We start from the raw sequence: 21,514 nt of genomic DNA, 5'->3' as shown, positions 1-21,514 counted from the left end.
CAGGGGCCTATAGGGTAGTAGTGCACTACTTTAGACCAGGGTCTATAGGGTAGTAGTGCACTACTTTAGACCAGGACCTATAGGGTAGTAGTGCACTACTTTAGACCAGGGTCTATAGGGTAGTAGTGCACTACTTTAGACCAGGGTCTATAGGGTAGTAGTGCACTACTTTAGACCAGGCCCTATAGGGTAGTAGTGCACTACTTTAGACCAGGCCCTATAGGGTAGTAGTGCACTACATTAGACCAGGGTCTATAGGGTAGTAGTGCACTACTTTAGACCAGGCCCTATAGGGTAGTAGTGCACTACTTTAGACCAGGCCCTATAGGGTAGTAGTGCACTACTTTAGACCAGGGTCTATAGGGTAGTAGTGCACTACTTTAGACCAGGGTCTATAGGGTAGTAGTGCACTACTTTAGACCAGGGTCTATAGGGTAGTAGTGCACTACTTTAGACCAGGGTCTATAGGGTAGTAGTGCACTACTTTAGACCAGGGTCTATAGGGTAGTAGTGCACTACTTTAGACCAGGCCCTATAGGGTAGTAGTGCACTACTTTAGACCAGGGTCTATAGGGTAGTAGTGCACTACTTTAGACCAGGCCCTATAGGGTAGTAGTGCACTACTTTAGACCAGGCCCTATAGGGTAGTAGTGCACTACATTAGACCAGGGTCTATAGGGTAGTAGTGCACTACTTTAGACCAGGCCCTATAGGGTAGTAGTGCACTACTTTAGACCAGGCCCTATAGGGTAGTAGTGCACTACTTTAGACCAGGCCCTATAGGGTAGTAGTGCACTACTTTAGACCAGGCCCTATAGGGTAGTAGTGCACTACTTTAGACCAGGACCCTATAGGGTAGTAGTGCACCTACTACCGTTTATAAAAGGTTTTCTGTGGTTTGTTAGAATAACCGAACAGAACAGCAGTTCAATTCTTTCATAGTTTTTATTGTGGTATTAAAATATTTCCCTTTAAATACTTTAAAATATCCATATTGGTTATACCTATGTCTTTCAGTAAAACATTTTTGCTCATTTCACCAACAAGCAAATAAATTACTTTAACATTTAAATAATTAAATGTTTCTTTGTTTTTAAAACACTGCTCTGTTTTAGAAAGTGAAAAACGTTTTGTTTAAGCACATTACAGTTTTTTTAAACATTTTGCTGCAGTAGTAGTTGCCAGATTTAACAACAAAATTAAATCAGTATCTGAACCGTCTTCCAGCTAAGCAGATGCAAGAGTTAAAAACATCCCTGTGTTAAAGGTCATCCCAAGTTGCTTCGGAGCAGCAGTGTTACCCTGTAAAACTCATTTCAGTCCCAGCACTTCAAAAGAGAAAACCTTCTAAGGATCGGATGATGCTTAGATTGACATTACGACAAAATGGCAGTACTGTGGAAAACGAAAAACGAAAAATAATTCTCCACATACATTCTCAAGAGTAAATTAACTTAAGAGAGTACTGCTTACAATACAATAACACTTATTTGCTAAATGTTTAGAGTTAGTAACATATTCCAATAGACGATAGTTCACAGCAGATTGATAGATGTTGTTTGTCTGATCAGTTAGATTAGAAGGCTGTCACTGTTGGTTCCAGTGTTCTAGAATGAGTTCTAGAATAAGTTCCCGGGTGGTTCTAGAAGGACATGATGGTTCTCTGGATGATGTCAGCACACTCTCTGACCTCGTGGTCTTTAATGATGAGGGGAGGGGCCAGACGGATGATGTCACCGTGGGTGGGTTTGGCCAACAGTCCGTTGTCACGGAGACGCATGCACACTCTCCAGGCATCATAGTCTGAGGGGGAAGAAAAGTGAGAGCGCGCACGCACGCACGCACGCACGCACACACACACACACACACACACACACACACACACACACACACACACACACACACACACACACACACACACACACACACACACACACACACACACACACACACACACACACACACACACACACACACACACACACACACACACACACTTGTTTAATTTAAAAGATAAACTGTTGATCCAAATACCTGCCATTAAAATTAAAGTCATTAGGAATATTAGGTTTTTACATTGTGTAAAATAACTACCTATTGAGGTGCATGACAGAATATTATACACTGTCTCTTTAAGAGCGTTAAGTTAGTTAGTGAAGACATGCAACAGGTCAGTAATATATCATTATAGTAACAGGTCAGTAATATATCAACAGGTCAGTAATATATCATTATAATAACAGATCAGTAATATATCATTATAATAACAGATCAGTAATATATCATTATAATAACAGATCAGTAATATATCATTATAATAACAGGTCAGTAATATATCATTATAATAACAGGTCAGTAATATATCAACAGGTCAGTAATATATCATTATAATAACAGATCAGTAATATATCATTATAATAACAGATCAGTAATATATCATTATAATAACAGGTCAGTAATATATCATTATAATAACAGGTCAGTAATATATCATTATAATAACAGGTCAGTAATATATCAACATTATAATAACAGTCAGTAATATATCATTATAATAACAGATCAGTAATATATCATTATAATAACAGATCAGTAATATATCATTATAATAACAGATCAGTAATATATCATTATATCAACAGGTCAGTAATATATCATTATAATAACAGATCAGTAATATATCAACAGGTCAGTAATATATCATTATAATAACAGATCAGTAATATATCATTATAATAACAGGTCAGTAATATATCATTATAATAACAGGTCAGTAATATATCATTATAATAACAGGTCAGTAATATATCATTATAATAACAGGTCAGTAATATATCATTATAATAACAGGTCAGTAATATATCAACAGGTCAGTAATATATCATTATAATAACAGATCAGTAATATATCATTATAATAACAGGTCAGTAATATATCATTATAATAACAGATCAGTAATATATCATTATAATAACAGGTCAGTAATATATCAACAGGTCAGTAATATATCATTATAATAACAGATCAGTAATATATCATTATAATAACAGATCAGTAATATATCATTATAGTAACAGATCAGTAATATATCATTATAATAACAGATCAGTAATATATCATTATAATAACAGATCAGTAATATATCATTATAATAACAGGTCAGTAATATATCATTATAATAACAGATCAGTAATATATCATTATAATAACAGATCAGTAATATATCATTATAATAACAGGTCAGTAATATATCATTATAGTAACAGATCAGTAATATATCATTATAATAACAGATCAGTAATATATCATTATAACAGGTCAGTAATATATCATTATAATAACAGGTCAGTAATATATCATTATAATAACAGATCAGTAATATATCATTATAATAACAGATCAGTAATATATCATTATAATAACAGGTCAGTAATATATCATTATAGTAACAGATCAGTAATATATCATTATAATAACAGGTCAGTAATATATCAACAGGTCAGTAATATATCATTATAATAACAGGTCAGTAATATATCATTATAATAACAGATCAGTAATATATCATTATAATAACAGGTCAGTAATATATCAACAGGTCAGTAATATATCATTATAATAACAGATCAGTAATATATCATTATAATAACAGGTCAGTAATATATCATTATAATAACAGATCAGTAATATATCAACAGGTCAGTAATATATCAACAGGTCAGTAATATATCATTATAATAACAGGTCAGTAATATATCATTATAATAACAGATCAGTAATATATCATTATAATAACAGATCAGTAATATATCATTATAATAACAGATCAGTAATATATCATTATAATAACAGATCAGTAATATATCATTATAATAACAGGTCAGTAATATATCATTATAGTAACAGGTCAGTAATATATCATTATAATAACAGGTCAGTAATATATCATTATAATAACAGGTCAGTAATATATCATTATAATAACAGATCAGTAATATATCATTATAATAACAGGTCAGTAATATATCATTATAATAACAGATCAGTAATATATCATTATAATAACAGATCAGTAATATATCATTATAATAACAGGTCAGTAATATATCATTATAATAACAGGTCAGTAATATATCAACAGGTCAGTAATATATCAACAGGTCAGTAATATATCATTATAATAACAGATCAGTAATATATCAACAGGTCAGTAATATATCATTATAATAACAGGTCAGTAATATATCATTATAATAACAGATCAGTAATATATCAACAGGTCAGTAATATATCAACAGGTCAGTAATATATCAACAGGTCAGTAATATATCATTATAATAACAGATCAGTAATATATCATTATAGTAACAGATCAGTAATATATCATTATAATAACAGATCAGTAATATATCATTATAATAACAGATCAGTAATATATCATTATAATAACAGATCAGTAATATATCATTATAATAACAGGTCAGTAATATATCATTATAATAACAGGTCAGTAATATATCATTATAATAACAGGTCAGTAATATATCATTATAATAACAGATCAGTAATATATCAACAGGTCAGTAATATATCATTATAATAACAGGTCAGTAATATATCATTATAATAACAGGTCAGTAATATATCATTATAATAACAGGTCAGTAATATATCAACAGGTCAGTAATATATCATTATAATAACAGGTCAGTAATATATCATTATAATAACAGGTCAGTAATATATCATTATAATAACAGATCAGTAATATATTATTATAATAACAGATCAGTAATATATCAACAGGTCAGTAATATATCATTATAATAACAGGTCAGTAATATATCATTATAATAACAGATCAGTAATATATCATTATAATAACAGGTCAGTAATATATCATTATAATAACAGATCAGTAATATATCATTATAGTAACAGATCAGTAATATATCATTATAATAACAGATCAGTAATATATCAACAGGTCAGTAATATATCATTATAATAACAGATCAGTAATATATCAACAGGTCAGTAATATATCATTATAATAACAGATCAGGAATATATCATTATAATAACAGATCAGTAATATATCAACAGGTCAGTAATATATCAACAGGTCAGTAATATATCATTATAATAACAGGTCAGTAATATATCATTATAATAACAGGTCAGTAATATATAATTATAATAACAGGTCAGTAATATATCATTATAATAACAGGTCAGTAATATATCATTATAATAACAGATCAGTAATATATCAACAGATCAGTAATATATCATTATAATAACAGGTCAGTAATATATCATTATAATAACAGATCAGTAATATATCAACAGGTCAGTAATATATCATTATAATAACAGATCAGTAATATATCATTATAATAACAGATCAGTAATATATCATTATAATGACAGATCAGTAATATATCATTATAATAACAGATCAGTAATATATCATTATAATAACAGGTCAGTAATATATCATTATAATAACAGATCAGTAATATATCATTATAGTAACAGGTCAGTAATATATCATTATAATAACAGGTCAGTAATATATCATTATAATAACAGATCAGTAATATATCATTATAATAACAGGTCAGTAATATATCATTATAATAACAGGTCAGTAATATATCATTATAATAACAGGTCAGTAATATATCATTATAATAACAGGTCAGTAATATATCAACAGATCAGTAATATATCATTATAATAACAGATCAGTAATATATCATTATAATAACAGGTCAGTAATATATCATTATAATAACAGGTCAGTAATATATCATTATAATAACAGATCAGTAATATATCAACAGGTCAGTAATATATCAACAGGTCAGTAATATATCATTATAATAACAGATCAGTAATATATCAACAGGTCAGTAATATATCATTATAATAACAGGTCAGTAATATATCATTATAATAACAGATCAGTAATATATCAACAGGTCAGTAATATATCAACAGGTCAGTAATATATCAACAGGTCAGTAATATATCATTATAATAACAGATCAGTAATATATCATTATAGTAACAGATCAGTAATATATCATTATAATAACAGATCAGTAATATATCATTATAATAACAGATCAGTAATATATCATTATAATAACAGATCAGTAATATATCATTATAATAACAGATCAGTAATATATCATTATAATAACAGGTCAGTAATATATCATTATAATAACAGGTCAGTAATATATCATTATAATAACAGATCAGTAATATATCAACAGGTCAGTAATATATCATTATAATAACAGGTCAGTAATATATCATTATAATAACAGGTCAGTAATATATCATTATAATAACAGGTCAGTAATATATCAACAGGTCAGTAATATATCATTATAATAACAGGTCAGTAATATATCATTATAATAACAGGTCAGTAATATATCATTATAATAACAGATCAGTAATATATCATTATAATAACAGATCAGTAATATATCAACAGGTCAGTAATATATCATTATAATAACAGGTCAGTAATATATCATTATAATAACAGATCAGTAATATATCATTATAATAACAGGTCAGTAATATATCATTATAATAACAGATCAGTAATATATCATTATAGTAACAGATCAGTAATATATCATTATAATAACAGATCAGTAATATATCAACAGGTCAGTAATATATCATTATAATAACAGGTCAGTAATATATCATTATAATAACAGATCAGTAATATATCATTATAATAACAGGTCAGTAATATATCATTATAATAACAGGTCAGTAATATATCATTATAATAACAGATCAGTAATATATCATTATAATAACAGATCAGTAATATATCAACAGGTCAGTAATATATCATTATAATAACAGGTCAGTAATATATCATTATAATAACAGATCAGTAATATATCATTATAATAACAGGTCAGTAATATATCATTATAATAACAGATCAGTAATATATCAACAGGTCAGTAATATATCATTATAATAACAGATCAGTAATATATCAACAGGTCAGTAATATATCATTATAATAACAGATCAGTAATATATCATTATAATAACAGATCAGTAATATATCAACAGGTCAGTAATATATCAACAGGTCAGTAATATATCATTATAATAACAGGTTAGTAATATATCATTATAATAACAGGTCAGTAATATATAATTATAATAACAGGTCAGTAATATATCATTATAATAACAGGTCAGTAATATATCATTATAATAACAGATCAGTAATATATCAACAGATCAGTAATATATCATTATAATAACAGGTCAGTAATATATCATTATAATAACAGATCAGTAATATATCAACAGGTCAGTAATATATCATTATAATAACAGATCAGTAATATATCATTATAATAACAGATCAGTAATATATCATTATAATGACAGATCAGTAATATATCATTATAATAACAGATCAGTAATATATCATTATAATAACAGGTCAGTAATATATCATTATAATAACAGATCAGTAATATATCATTATAGTAACAGGTCAGTAATATATCATTATAATAACAGGTCAGTAATATATCATTATAATAACAGATCAGTAATATATCATTATAATAACAGATCAGTAATATATCATTATAATAACAGGTCAGTAATATATCATTATAATAACAGATCAGTAATATATCATTATAGTAACAGATCAGTAATATATCATTATAATAACAGATCATTAATATATCATTATAATAACAGGTCAGTAATATATCATTATAGTAACAGGTCAGTAATATATCATTATAATAACAGGTCAGTAATATATCAACAGGTCAGTAATATATCATTATAATAACAGATCAGTAATATATCATTATAATAACAGGTCAGTAATATATCAACAGGTCAGTAATATATCATTATAATAACAGGTCAGTAATATATCAACAGGTCAGTAATATATCATTATAATAACAGATCAGTAATATATCATTATAATAACAGATCAGTAATATATCAACAGGTCAGTAATATATCATTATAATAACAGGTCAGTAATATATCATTATAATAACAGATCAGTAATATATCATTATAATAACAGATCAGTAATATATCATTATAATAACAGATCAGTAATATATCATTATAATAACAGGTCAGTAATATATCATTATAATAACAGATCAGTAATATATCATTATAATAACAGATCAGTAATATATCATTATAATAACAGATCAGTAATATATCATTATAATAGATCAGTAATATATCATTATAACAGGTCAGTAATATATCATTATAGTAACAGATCAGTAATATATCATTATAATAACAGATCAGTAATATATCAACAGGTCAGTAATATATCATTATAATAACAGGTCAGTAATATATCATTATAATAACAGGTCAGTAATATATCATTATAATAACAGGTCAGTAATATATCAACAGGTCAGTAATATATCATTATAATAACAGATCAGTAATATATCATTATAATAACAGGTCAGTAATATATCATTATAATAACAGGTCAGTAATATATCATTATAATAACAGATCAGTAATATATCATTATAATAACACACACATGTATTCTATTGTTCTACCTAGCAACAGTAAGTCGAGACCCCGACTGAGGTACTAAAAAATAAAATAAAGAACTTGGTGGCAAATTATCTGAGGGAGCCGCCAGTCACCCAACAGGAAGAAGAAATGTTACTCAACCCTGCTCTACAGGAAGAAATGTTACCCAACCCTGCTCTACAGGAAGAAGAAATGTTACTCAACCCTGCTCTACAGGAAGAAGAAATGTTACCCAACCCTGCTCTACAGGAAGAAGAAATGTTACCCAACCCTGCTCTACAGGAAGAAGAAATGTTACCCAACCCTGCTCTACAGGAAGAAGAAATGTTACTCAACCCTGCTCTACAGGAAGAAGAAATGTTACCCAACCCTGCTCTACAGGAAGAAGAAATGTTACCCAACCCTGCTCTACAGGAAGAAGAAATGTTACCCAACCCTGCTCTACAGGAAGAAGAAATGTTACCCAACCCTGCTCTACAGGAAGAAGAAATGTTACCCAACCCTGCTCTACAGGAAGAAGAAATGTTACCCAACCCTGCTCTACAGGAAGAAGAAATGTTACCCAACCCTGCTCTACAGGAAGAAGAAATGTTACCCAACCCTGCTCAGAAGAAATGTTACCCAACCCTGCTCTACAGGAAGAAGAAATGTTACCCAACCCTGCTCTACAGGAAGAAGAAAGAGTTGGGCCGGTTAATATGGTTTGTGTTAGTATCTGGTGAAGGGTTGGTGTTAGTATCTGTTGAAGGGTTTGTGTTAGTATCTGTTGAAGGGTTGGGGTTAGTATCTGTTGAAGGGTTGGTGTTAGTATCTGTTGAAGGGTTGGTGTTAGTATCTGGTGAAGGGTTTGTGTTAGTATCTGTTGAAGGGTTGGTGTTAGTATCTGGTGAAGAGTTTGTGTTAGTATATGGGCCAGAACTGTTGAACGGTTTGGGTTAGTAACCCTTGACCCCGACGATGGCGTGTCTAACAGCCAAGTGATTCCACATCAGATACAGCCGTACCTTTAGTCTCCTTGATGACGATGGCATTGAGGAGACCCTTCCCCCGGACGATGGGGACGATCTCTTTAGGAAGCTTCGACAGTTCTGACCTCAGCAACTGGCCCATCTTCTCAGCGTTCTCCGCCAACTTCTCTTCCTCCAGAACCTGTCAGGGAGGACAACGTACTGTTAGAGGAGGTTAGCCTCTCTACTGTATATAACCTCTCTAATTACTATTAGAGGAGGCCTGTTACTACCTCAAATCAGCCCCTCTACTGTATATAGCCCCTCTGCTGTATATAGCCCCTCTACTGTATATAGCCCCTCTACAGTATATGTATATAGCCCCTCTACAGTATATAGCCCCTCTACAGTATATAGCCCCTCTACAGTATATAGCCCCTCTACAGTATATAGCCCCTCTACAGTATATAGCCCCTCTACAGTATATAGCCCCTCTACAGTATATAGCCCCTCTACAGTATATAGCCCCTCTACAGTATATAGCCCCTCTACAGTATATAGCCCCTCTACAGTATATAGCCCCTCTACTGTATATAGCCCCTCTACTGTATATAGCCTCTCTACTGTATATAGCCTCTCTACTGTATATAGCCTCTCTACTGTATATAGCCTCTCTACTGTATATAGCAATCACTCAGAGGAGATAGGATGGTCCCACCCACTGCTTTGAAGTACTCTCATCTGTCTGTTGCTCTGGGGAGTATCCCATCTTACTAAACCAGCTAGTCAGATACAGTACCCATCTGTCTGTTACTCTGGGGAGTATCCAGTCTTACTAAACCAGCTAGTCAGATACAGTACTCTCATCTGTATGTTGCTCTGGGGAGTATCCCATCTTACTAAACCAGCTAGCCAGATATGATGACTTGACTGCTTGAAGGAATTAATGAGACACGACATGGCCACAACGTGCTGGTCCAATATCTCAAACAAAAACCATGGGCATTAATATGGAGTCGGTCCCCCCGTTGCTGCTACAACAGCCTCCACTCTTCTGGGAAGGCTTTCCACTAGATGTTGGAACATTGCTGCTATAACAGCCTCCACTCTTCTGGCAAGGCTTTCCACTAGATGTTGGAACATTGCTGCTATAACAGCCTCCACTCTTCTGGGAAGGCTTTCCACTAGATGTAGGAACATTGCTGCTATAACAGCCTCCACTCTTCTGGGAAGGCTTTCCACTAGATGTAGGAACATTGCTGCTATAACAGCCTCCACTCTTCTGGGAAGACTTTCCACTAGATGTTGGTACATTGCTGCTATAACAGCCTCCACTCTTCTGGGAAGGCTTTCCACTAGATGTAGGAACATTGCTGCTATAACAGCCTCCACTCTTCTGGGAAGACTTTCCACTAGATGTTGGTACATTGCTGCTATAACAGCCTCCACTCTTCTGGGAAGGCTTTCCACTAGATGTAGGAAGATGCTATAACAGCCTCCACTCTTCTGGGAAGACTTTCCACTAGATGTTGGTACATTGCTGCTATAACAGCCTCCACTCTTCTGGGAAGGCTTTCCACTAGATGTAGGAACATTGCTGCTATAACAGCCTCCACTCTTCTGGGAAGACTTTCCACTAGATGTTGGTACATTGCTGCTATAACAGCCTCCACTCTTCTGGGAAGGCTTTCCACTAGATGTAGGAACATTGCTGCTATAACAGCCTCCACTCTTCTGGGAAGACTTTCCACTAGATGTTGGTACATTGCTGCTATAACAGCCTCCACTCTTCTGGGAAGGCCTTCCACTAGATGTTGGAACATTGCTGCTATAACAGCCTCCACTCTTCTGGGAAGGCTTTCCACTAGATGTTGGAATATTGCTGATGGTGACTTTAGCATTAGAGGTTGGGTACTGATGTTGGGCGAATAGGCCCGGCTCGCAGTCGGTGTTCCAATTCATCCCAAACTTGTTTGATGGAGTTGAGGTCAGGGCTCTGTGCAGGCCAGTCAAGTTCTTCCACACCTACCTCGACAAACCATTTCTGTATGGACCTCACTTTGTGCACTGGGGCATTGTAATGCTGAAACGAGGAAAGGGCCTTCAGCCAACTGTTGCCACAAAGCACAGAATCGTCTAGAACGGCTTTGTATGCTGAAGCGTTAAGATTTCCCTTCACTGGAACTAAGGGACCCGAACCATGAAAAACAGTCCATTATTCCTCCTCCACCAAACTTTACAGTTGGCACTATGCATTGGGGCAGGTAGCGTTCTCCTGACATCCGCCAAACTCTGTTTTGTCCGTCGGACTGCCAATGGTGAAGCGTAATTGGCATTGCACATGGTGATCTTAGGCTTGTGTGCGGCTGCTCTGCCATGGAAACCCATTTCATGAAGCTCCCGACTAACAGTTGTTGTGCTGATGTTGCTTCCAGAGGCAGTTTGGAACTCGGTAGTGAGTGTTGCAACAGAGGACAAACTATATTTACGCTCTTCAGCACTTGGCGTGCCTGTTCTGTGAGCTTGTGTGGCCTACCACTTCGCGGCTGAGCCGTTGTTGCTCCTAGACGTGTCCACAATAACAGCACTTACAATTCACCAGGGCGGCACAAGCAGGGCAAAAAGTTTACGAACTGACTTGTTGGAAAGGTGGCATCCTATGACAGTGCCACGTTGAAAGTCTCTGAGCTCTTCCGTAAGGCCATTCTACTGACAGTGTTTGTCTATGGAGATTGCATGGCTGTGTGCTTGATTTTACACACCTGTCGGCAACGACTGTGGCTGAAATAGCCGAATCCACTCATTTGAAGGGTCGTCCACATACTTCTGAACATGCAGTATACGTGACTGCCCGGACTGATGGATGGTAGAAGGAGTCACCCAAGACATCCAGCCTAGCCAAAGCTAAAAGGATGGATGGTAGAAGGAATCACCCAAGACATCCAGCCTAGCCACAGCTAAAAGGATGGATGGTAGGAGGAGTCACCCAAATCCGACTTAGCCAAAGCTAAAAGGATGAATGGTAGGAGTCACCCAAGACATCTGCCTTAGCCAAAGCTAAAAGAAGGAATCACTCAAGCAGCCTAGCCAAAGCTAAAGTGGGACTGTTGTTTCTTCAATGTGTCCATGTTTGAATCTATACCTCCGTTTTGGATTTGTCCACATTATTAAGTGTGCGGGGTCTCCATCTCTCCTAATGTTTGAATCTGTCCATAGCTAAATAACAACTAGCTAGCTAACTAGCTGAATCTGTCCATAGCTAAATAACTAACTAGCTAGCTAACTAGCTGAATCTGTCCATAGCCAAATAACTAACTAGCTGAATCTGTGAATATGTCCAAAGCCAAATAACTAACTAGCTAGCGAACTAGCTGAATCTGTCCATAGCTAAATAACTAACTAGCTGAATCTGTCCATAGCTAAATAACTAACTAGCTGAATCTGTCCATAGCTAAATAACTAACTAGCTGAATCTGTCCATAGCCAAATAACTAACTAGCTGAATCTGTCCATAGCTAAATAACTAACTAGCTGAATCTGTCCATAGCTAAATAACTAACTAGCTGAATAATCTGTCCACCTCTAGAGCTGCCATGGCAACGCCACAGGCCAGAGGGTTTCCTCCGTACGTAGAATGCTCTAACCAGGCTTGATGGTCAGCATCACCTCATCATCCACAGCACCGCAGACACCTGGCAGGAAAGGTATATATCAGAGACTGACATGGCCCAGTCACAACAGACACCTGGCAGGACAAGGTATATATCAGAGACCGACATGGCCCAGTCACAACAGACACCTGGCAGGAATAGGTATATATAGACTGACATGGCCCAGTCACAACAGACACCTGGCAGGAAAGGTATATATCAGAGACTGACATGGCCCAGTCACAACAGACACCTGGCAGGACAAGGTATATATCTGTCGACATGGCCCAGAGACTGACATGGCCCAGTCATAACTAACCTGGCAGCAAGGTATATATGAATCTGTCCATGGCCCAGTCACATAACCCCAACAGAACTGGCAGAATAGGTATAATCAGAGACTGACATGGCCCAGTCACAACATAGTCACAACATGGCCCAGTCACAACATGGCCCAGCCCCAACAGACACCTGGCAGGACAGGTATATATAAGACTGACATGACCCAGTCCCAACAGACACCTGGCAGGAATAGGTATATATCAGAGACTGACATGTCACAACATGGCCCAGTCACAACATGGCCCAGTCACAAATGGCCCAGTCACAACATAGCATGGCCCAGAATCTGGCCCAGACCCAACAGACATAACAAGGTATATATCAGAGACTGACATACCCAGTCCCAACAGACACCTGGCAGGACAAGGTATATATCTAGACCTATGGCCCAATCACAACATGGCCCAGCCCCAACAGACACCTGGCTGAATAGGTATATATCAGAGACTGACATGGCCCAGTCACAACATGGCCCAGTCACAACATGGCCCAGTCACAACATGGCCCAGCCACAACATGGCCCAGCCCCAACATGGCCCAGCCCCAACATGGCCCAGCCCCAACAGACACCTGGCAGGAATAGGTATATCAGAGACTGACATGGCCAAGTCACAACATGACCCAGTCACAACATGACCCAGTCACAACAGACACCTGGCAGGACAAGGTAAATATCAGAGACTGACATGACCCAGTCCCAACAGACACCTGGCAGGAATAGGTATATATCAGAGACTGACATGACCCAGTCACAACATGGCCCAGTCACAACAGACACCTGGCAGGACAAGGTATATATCAGAGACTGACATGACCCAGTCCCAACAGACACCTGGCAGGAATAGGTATATATCAGAGACTGACATGGCCCAGTCACAACATGACCCAGTCACAACATGGCCCAGTCACAACACAGTCACAACAGACACCTGGCAGGACAAGGTATATATAAGAGACTGACATGACCCAGTCCCAACAGACACCTGGCAGGAATAGGTATATATCAGAGACTGACATGGCCCAGTCACAACATGGCCCAGTCACAACATGGCCCAGTCACAACAGACACCTGGCAGGACAAGGTATATATCAGAGACTGACATGGCCCAGTCACAACAGACACCTGGCAGGACAAGGTATATATCAGAGACTGACATGGCCCAGTCACAACAGACACCTGGCAGGACAAGGTATATATCCCAGACCGACATGGCCCAGTCACAACATGGCCCAGCCCCAACAGACACCTGGCAGGAATAGGTATATATCAGAGACTGACATGGCCCAGTCCCAACATGACCCAGTCACAACATGGCCCAGTCACAACATGGCCCAGCCCCAACAGACACCTGGCAGGACAGTATATATCCCAGACATGACCCAGTCCCAACAGACACCTGGCAGGAATAGGTATATATCAGAGACTGACATGGCCCAGTCACAACATGGCCCAGTCCAACATGGCCCAGTCACAACATGGCCCAGTCCCATAGCCCAGTCACAACATGGCCCAGACCCAACAGACACCTGGCAGGACAAGGTATATATCAGAGACTGACATGACCCAGTCCCAACAGACACCTGGCAGGACAAGGTATATATCAGAGACCGACATGGCCCAGTCACAACATGGCCCAGCCCCAACAGACACCTGGCAGGACAGGTATATATCAGAGACTGACATGGCCCAGTCCAACATGGCCCAGTCACAACATGGCCCAGTCCCAACAGACACCTGGCAGGACAAGGTATATATCAGAGACTGACATGACCCAGTCCCAACAGACACCTGGCAGGAATAGGTATATATCAGAGACTGACATGGCCCAGTCACAACATGACCCAGTCACAACATGGCCCAGTCCCAACAGACACCCAGGACAAGGTATAGTCAGAGACTGACATGGCCCAGTCCCAGACACCTGGCAGGACAAGGTATATATCAGAGACATGACCCAGTCCCAACAGTCCCAACAGGCCCCAGTCCCAACAGGCCCAACATGACCCAGTCCCAACATGACCCAACAGTCCCAACATGACCCAGTCCCAACAGTCCCAACATGACCCAGTCCCAACAGTCCCAACATGACCCAGTCCCAACAGTCCCAACATGACCCAGTCCCAACAGTCCCAACATGACCCAGTCCCAACAGTCCCAACATGCCCCAGTCCCAACATGACCCAGTCCCAACATGACCCAGTCCCAACATGACCCAGTCCCAACATGACCCAGTCCCAACAGTCCCAACATGACCCAGTCCCAACATGACCCAGTCCCAACAGTCCCAACAGTCCCAACAAGACCCAGTCCCAACAGTCCCAACATGACCCAGTCCCAACAGTCCCAACAGCCACAACATGCCCCAGTCCCAACATGACCCAGTCCCAACAGTCCCAACATGACCCAGTCCCAACATGACCCAGTCCCAACAGTCCCAACATGACCCAGTCCCAACATGACCCAGTCCCAACAGTCCCAACATGACCCAGTCCCAACAGTCCCAACATGACCCAGTCCCAACAGTCCCAACATGACCCAGTCCCCAGTCCCAACATGACCCAGTCCCAACATGACCCAGTCCCAACATGACCCAGTCCCAACATGACCCAGTCCCAACAGTCCCAACATGCCCCAGTCCCAACAGTCCCAACAGTCCCAACATGACCCAGTCCCAACAGTCCCAACATGACCCAGTCCCAACATGACCCAGTCCCAACAGTCCCAACATGACCCAGTCCCAACAGTCCCAACAGGCTGAATAAGCAGTGAGTCACAAAAGGAAGTGAATTAAACCATGAATATTCGTGTCTTAATGAGACCCATCCCATACTAAACTATTAGACAGCATTTTCATTCAGTCAATCAAAAACAAGGAGCACAACAACATTGCAGGGAACGTAGTGCAACAGTGTTGTGTTTTACTCACAGGGTAGACGCCTCCTGACAGAGCCTTTCCCAGGATCACGATATCAGGGCGTACTTCCTCATGGTCCACGGCCAGCCGTCTGCCTGTACGGGCCAGCCAGTCCAGTCTGCACCTCGTCAGCTATGAACAGCACCTAAACATGGGAACAGAGGTATCAGTAGAGTCTATGTCTGACTGGGCCTCTACATTACAGCCAGCCACCTCATCGGCTATGAACAGCACCTAAACATGGGAACAGAGGTATCAGTAGAGTCTATGTCTGACTGGGCCTCTATATTACAGCCACCTCATCGGCTATGAACAGCACCTAAACATGGGAACAGACAGTAGAGTCTGTCTGACTGGGCCTCTACATTACAGCCACCTCATGGCTATGAACAGCACCTAAACATGGGAACAGACAGTAGAGTCTATGTCTGACTGCTATGAACAGCCTCTACATTACAGCCACCTCTTCGGCTATGAACAGCACCTAAACATGGGAACAGACAGTAGAGTCTATGTCTGACTGGGCCTCTACATTACAGCCATCTCGTTGGCTATGAACAGCACCTAAACATGGGAACAGACAGTAGAGTCTATGTCTGTACGGGCCAGTCCAGTCTGCACCTCATCGGCTATGAACAGCACCTAAACACCATGCAGAAGGAGATATTGAATCACATTTCATTTATAAAAAGGCCCTTTTTAAAATCAACAGTTGCTACAAGTGTTTTATAATAACCTGGTCTCTAGACCCAAACACAGGGAAGCACAGTAACAAGGAAAAAGCTATATCAGTATTTATTTATTTATTTTTTTGTTTATTTGTTTATTTATTTGTTTATTTTATTTATTTATTTATTTTACGACAATAAAACATTGACAAATGGACAGATGGAACAATCAATCAAAAGTGTCTGTTTCCGAAAGACACAATAATATCAACCGTTGATTCTCAAGGCCTTTTTTTATTTTTGTCGACGCCGAAACGTCTCGTACTCACGTTGTTCCGAGTGCAGAGTTGTCTGACCGTGGTGAGGTATCCGGGGTCAGGGACCACGACCCCAGCCTCTCCCTGGATCGGCTCCACCATGAAGGCTGCTACGTTAGGGTCCTGGAGAGCTTTCTGGGAACAACCATCAGCACACAGTCAGTGATAACAGATCACATCTCATCAATGGATTTTACAGCGGTGAGGTATCCGGGGTCAGGGTGGAGACCTCCAGCCTCTCCCTGGATAGGCTCCACCATGAAGGCTGCCACGTTCCCCAGGGACCTGGAGAGCTTTCTGGGCACAACCATCAGCACACAGTCAGTGATAACAGATCACATCTCATCAATGGATTTTACAGTGGTGGAGACACTCCCTTTGCTGTAAGGTACCACTCAATATGGCCCTTTCCCCAGACCAAGACATTCTGGATTAAGCATGCTCAAACAGGACTAGGCCTGATCTGGCTCCAGGAAACTGGCCTGTAGAGAGGTAACATTAAGGTTCCAGGAAACTGGCCTGTAGAGAGGTAACATTAAGGTTCAGTATTATAGAGGAACAGGAAACTGGCCTGTAGAGAGGTAACATTAAGTTCAGGAAACTGGCCTGTAGAGAGGTAACATTAAGGTTCAGGAAACTGGCCTGTAGAGAGGTAACATTAAGGTTCAGGAAACTGGCCTGTAGAGAGGTAACATTAAGGTTCAGGAAACTGGCCTGTAGAGAGGTAACATTAAGGTTCAGGAAACTGGCCTGTAGAGAGGTAACATTAAGGTTCAGTATTATAGAGGAACAGGAAACTGGCCTGTAGAGAGGTAACATCAAGGTTCAGGAAACTGGCCTGTAGAGAGGTAACATTAAGGTTCAGTATTATAGAGGAACAGGAAACTGGCCTGTAGAGAGGTAACATTAAGGTTCAGTATTATAGAGGTTCAGGAAACTGGCCTGTTGAGAGGTAACATCAGGTTCAGTATTTAGAGGAACAGGAAACTGGCCTGTTGAGAGGTAACATTAAGGTTCAGTATTATAGAGGAACAGGAAACTGGCCTGTAGAGAGGTAACATTAAGCTTCAGTATTATAGAGGTTCAGGAAACTGGCCTGTAGAGAGGTAACATCAAGGTTCAGGAAACTGGCCTGTAGAGAGGTAACATTAAGGTTCAGTATTATAGAGGAACAGGAAACTGGCCTGTAGAGAGGTAACATTAAGCTTCAGTATTATAGAGGTTCAGGAAACTGGCCTGTAGAGAGGTAACATTAAGCTTCAGTATTATAGAGGTTCAGGAAACTGGCCTGGAGAGAGGTAACATCAAGGTTCAGGAAACTGGCCTGTAGAGAGGTAACATTAAGGTTCAGTATTATAGAGGAACAGGAAACTGGCCTGTAGAGAGGTAACATTAAGGTTCAGTATTATAGAGGAACAGGAAACTGGCCTGTAGAGAGGTAACATCAAGGTTCAGGAAACTGGCCTGTAGAGAGGTAACATTAAGGTTCAGTATTAGAGAGGAAGGTTCAGGAAACTGGCCTGTAGAGAGGTAACATTAAGGTTCAGGAAACTGGCCTGTAGAGAGGTAACATTAAGGTTCAGTATTATAGAGGAACAGGAAACTGGCCTGTAGAGAGGTAACATCAAGGTTCAGGAAACTGGCCTGTAGAGAGGTAACATTAAGGTTCAGTATTATAGAGGAACAGGAAACTGGCCTGTAGAGAGGTAACATTAAGGTTCAGGTTAGAGGAACAGGAAACTGGCCTGTAGAGAGGTAACATTAAGGTTCAGTATTATAGAGGAACAGGAAACTGGCCTGTAGAGAGGTAACATCAAGGTTCAGGAAACTGGCCTGTAGAGAGGTAACATTAAGGTTCAGTATTATAGAGGAACAGGAAACTGGCCTGTAGAGAGGTAACATTAAGGTTCAGTATTATAGAGGAACAGGAAACTGGCCTGTAGAGAGGTAACATCAAGGTTCAGGAAACTGGCCTGTAGAGAGGTAACATTAAGGTTCAGGAAACTGGCCTGTAGAGAGGTAACATTAAGGTTCAGTATTATAGAGGAACAGGAAACTGGCCTGTAGAGAGGTAACATCAAGGTTCAGGAAACTGGCCTGTAGAGAGGTAACATTAAGGTTCAGTATTATAGAGGAACAGGAAACTGGCCTGTAGAGAGGTAACATTAAGGTTCAGTATTATAGAGGAACAGGAAACTGGCCTGTTGAGAGGTAACATTAAGGTTCAGTATTATAGAGGATGTGGTCATGTCAGCACGTACCTCCAGACCAGGGATGTCATTGTAGGGGATGAGCCCAAAGCCGGGCATGAAGGGACCGAAGTCCTCGTAACTGCTAGGATCTGTCGAGCTCGAGATGGCGGCCATGGTTCTCCCCCAGAAGTTACCATCTACAGGAGGAGAGGTTAGCCACAGTACAATTAGTATCCTTCTTCTATGGTGTTCACCGCACAGAGTTCCAATGCATTCTGCCACATGAGGGAACTAAATGAACTAGAACACGATTACAGGAATATGCCATTCAAAATAACATTTGTAACAAATATAGCTGCAAGCAGCCATGCCGGGGTTCAAGCACTACTGCACCACCATTACAATGGTTGTACTGCACTATTAAAAGGTGTATTTCAGGAATGCACAGCTAGGATAGACAGTGAAGGACAAACGCCCCGTATCTCAGGACATGATGGGAAACCCCCCCCGCCCCCTATCTCAGGACATGATGGGAAACCCCCCCCCCCCCATGATGGGAAACCCCCCGTATCTCAGGACATGATGGGAACCCCCCCCCCCCGTATCTCAGGACATGATGGGAACCCCCCCCCCCCCAAAAAGGTGCTGTGTATCGACTTACTTGCAAAGATGATTTTGGCCTGATTCTTGGGAACGCCCTTCACAGTGTAGGCCCACTTACGGGCCAGCTTACAGGCCGTCTCTCCTCCCTCCACACCTGGTCCACAAAGAGGGAAAGAACATTAATGTCACTATACTTTAGTATTGACATGTTGTGTACCACGGACCTCCACAGCAGATAGACATGTCAGACCGCTAGTGAGCAGTCTCTCCATCAGGCCTCCTAACCTGTGTTCATGGGCAGTATATATCAGGCCTCCTAACCTGTGTTAATGGGCAGTACATATCAGGCCTCCTCCTAACCTGTGTTCATGGGCAGGTCATATCAGGCCTCCTAACCCATCAGGCCTCCTAACCTGTGTTCATGGGCAGTACATATCAGGCCTCCTCCTAACCTGTGTTCATGGGCAGTACATATCAGGCCTCCTCCTAACCTGTGTTCATGGGCAGTACATATCAGGCCTCCTCCTAACCTGTGTTCATGGGCAGTACATATCAGGCCCTCCTAACCCATATCAGGCCCTCCTAACCTGTGTTCATGGGCAGTATATATCAGGCCTCCTAACCTGTGTTCATGGGCAGTATATATCAGGCCTCCCTAACCTGTGTTCATGGGCAGTATATATCAGGCCTCCCTAACCTGTGTTCATGGGCAGTATATATCAGGCCTCCTAACCTGTGTTCATGGGCAGTATATGTCAGGTATCCAAACAGGGTGGTGATGTCACTGCTCGTAGGCCCCCAGGATGTCGTATGTAGAAGGCCCTGGAGGTCAGGGTGAGCCTGGAGGCCTGGGCGTTCAGAGCAGCGATGATCTTGGGGTGACAGTGGCCCTGGTTCACTGCACTGTAGGCCCTCAGGAAGTCATAGTATCTGTTGCCCTCCACGCCCCACACATACAGACCTGGGGAGGAGACAAGACAGAGCAGAGGGGGGGGGGTTGGGATCTTGGGTACTGAAGCAAGTGGCCTTGTTCACAGGAGCACTGATATACAGTAGACAGGCTCAGGAAGTCAGCCAGGCTCCTGCCCTGAGGTATACTGTAGACAGGACACTACGTCCCACACATGTCCCGACGCAGAGTACAGACCTGGGGACGCAGAGTCCCAATGCAGACCAGGCAGGAGACAAGACAGAGCCCCGACGCAGGGTTGGGAACAGGTACTGGAAGCAAGCAGAGTCCCCGAACCAGAACGGCCGATAGGGCAGGAGC

General features: G+C 39.7%; 1 pseudogene across 1 annotated transcript in view; it reads right to left on the bottom strand.

The window, feature by feature from the left end:
* Positions 1–926: 926 nt before the first annotated feature.
* LOC124019733 overlaps positions 927–21,514 on the bottom strand; it is a 32,812-nt pseudogene continuing 12,224 nt past the window's right edge. Inside the window, exons 3-10 of the transcript XR_006835835.1 lie at positions 20,978–21,205; positions 20,303–20,398; positions 19,711–19,838; positions 17,462–17,584; positions 16,473–16,609; positions 13,138–13,249; positions 9,615–9,759; positions 927–1,803 (exon numbers count right to left, since the gene is read on the bottom strand). The product of XR_006835835.1 is annotated as an ornithine aminotransferase, mitochondrial-like (transcript). The remainder of the gene's footprint in view (positions 1,804–9,614; positions 9,760–13,137; positions 13,250–16,472; positions 16,610–17,461; positions 17,585–19,710; positions 19,839–20,302; positions 20,399–20,977; positions 21,206–21,514) is intronic.

This window comes from Oncorhynchus gorbuscha, unplaced genomic scaffold (assembly GCF_021184085.1).
Source record: "Oncorhynchus gorbuscha isolate QuinsamMale2020 ecotype Even-year unplaced genomic scaffold, OgorEven_v1.0 Un_scaffold_660, whole genome shotgun sequence".
NCBI classification, from domain to species: Eukaryota; Metazoa; Chordata; class Actinopteri; order Salmoniformes; family Salmonidae; genus Oncorhynchus; species Oncorhynchus gorbuscha.
Note: the sequence above shows the minus strand (reverse complement) of the source record. Positions and strands in the feature narration are given on the sequence as shown.